This window comes from Chrysochloris asiatica, unplaced genomic scaffold, assembly GCF_000296735.1.
Source record: "Chrysochloris asiatica unplaced genomic scaffold, ChrAsi1.0 scaffold00070, whole genome shotgun sequence".
Classification (NCBI taxonomy): Eukaryota; Metazoa; Chordata; class Mammalia; order Afrosoricida; family Chrysochloridae; genus Chrysochloris; species Chrysochloris asiatica.
In genome coordinates, this window is record NW_006408588.1 from 6,076,063 (window position 1) to 6,078,102 (window position 2,040).

Below are 2,040 nucleotides of genomic sequence, written 5' to 3' on the forward strand. Positions count from 1 at the left end.
GGTAAGGTGGAGGGTCAGAGAAAAAGAGGAAGACCCCCAACGAGATGGATCAGCCAGGTGACATCACTGATGGCGTCAAGTATGGCGGCGGTAGTGATGTTGGTCCAGGATCGGACATTGTTTCATTCTGCTGTGCATGGCGTCGCTATGAGTCAGTTCCGACTCGATGGCACCTGACAACAACAACAACATATCATGCATTTAAGAGGAATATTTTCAAAATGTGCTTATGGAACAAGATACCTAGATGATCTTTGTGTCAAAATTCTGAGAGAAGATAAAAATTGTCCAGGATCTACACAATTAGTGAAGTGGATGCTAAGTTGCTATGATGCTTTATAGAAAAAAATATGTATACATCAATCCAGAAGACCCACAGACAATGTCATAATATTACTAATTTAAATTCATGTACACCAACAATGGACCTATAACGGACTTCATAAGTAAAATCCAAAACAACAGATCTAGCATGTCACCAGCTGACACCAAGAAACCAAGTATTCTCCTCATTTTCAAAATTTATGTTCTAATACATAATCTGGGACCTCTGCATAATCATGTTTGTTTGACCATGAAACTTTTTACTATGATGAAGTTATACCACCAGATTACCAGCCTCCAGTTTTAAGGATGGTGATTGTGAAGAAGTGATATTTGATGGGGAGCCAATGTATTTAAATGTGGGTGAAGTTCCAACACCTTTTCATGCCTACAAAGTAAAAGTGATCACTGAGAAAGAACGATTGGAAAATATTGATTCTGGGAAATTGTCACCAGAAGTATCATTAAAAACATTCTTTCAAAAATCCTGATGGATGATAAATAGGAGTATTATGTAAATAAGGATGTTGACATTGAAACTAAAATGAAAAAGGGGAAAAAAAAAAAAAAACAACCTCTGGATCTTCAGAACTTGGAGAATCAAACTTGATTTGTAAGGAAGATGAAATTATGAGGTCGAAAGAGTGTGCAGATCTTTCTGTTTCTCATTCTCAGGTTGAGCAATTAGTCAGTGAAACATTTGAACTTGCTATGTCTGAAGCCAAAACAAGATGTGAAAAATCTTTCATAATAAGATGGCTAATGGAAATCAACCAGTAAAATATTTTAAAGAACATCAGAAAAGAAGTCTACCTGAATCTAGAAAAACAGTCTTTCTTCACTTTGATTCTAGTCAAGAGTCAGTACCAAAAGTGAGAAAGTTGAGTGAACCAAAGGAACAAATGTAAAAATTAATTTATTTTCTTCACATTTGCAAAGTTTTTCTCAACAATAACTTAAAGACACTATATATACATATATATATATATATATATATATATATATATAATTTTTTTAAGGTCTTTTTTCCATACCTCTGAAAATTTATATGTAGTCTTAAGCAGTTCATATACTAAAATGAAGTGACTTAGCTGACTATCATATTGTAGTCCTTAATCTTATCTGGGAGTCCTGGTGTGATGCTGTGGGCTAATGTGTAAGACTGCAAAGTCATTTGAACTGCAACGTCAGTGGTTCAAGCTCACCAGCTGCTCCTTGGACAGCCTGTACAGGGTTGCTATTGGTCAGAATCGGCTCAACAGCACTTAACAACAATAACAATCTTATCTGACATAAATTCAAGAAAAAATATTAATAAGATCAAAGGTACCAATGTCATAATTGATTTCGCTCACTACTTAGTATTGATCTGTCTTCTGTTTTGATGGACATTATCTTTAAGTAAGGCTCTCTAAAGCCATTTTTTTAAAAACAAATACTGTTTATGCTATTAAAATTTGGTAGGGATTCACTTTTCACTTATGTTAAAACTATACCATTTTAAGTAGCTAAGTTTGTCATTGTGTTGTTTGTTATTAAAACAATGTTATTTTGGTACTTCAATATTGTTGTTGTTAAGTACCATGGTGGAGTCGGTTCTGACCTATAGTGACCCTGCCCAGGGTTTCCGAGGTTGCAAATCTTTACCAGAGCAGAAAGCCTCATCTTTCCCCCATGGAAGAGCTGGTAGTTTCGAACTGCTGACCTTGAGGTTAG

At 35.1% G+C, this 2,040-nt stretch overlaps 1 pseudogene; it reads left to right on the top strand.

The window, feature by feature from the left end:
* Nucleotides 1–1,232, top strand: part of LOC102831871 — a 2,984-nt pseudogene extending 1,752 nt beyond the window's left edge.
* The last annotated feature ends 808 nt before the right edge of the window (nt 1,233–2,040 follow it).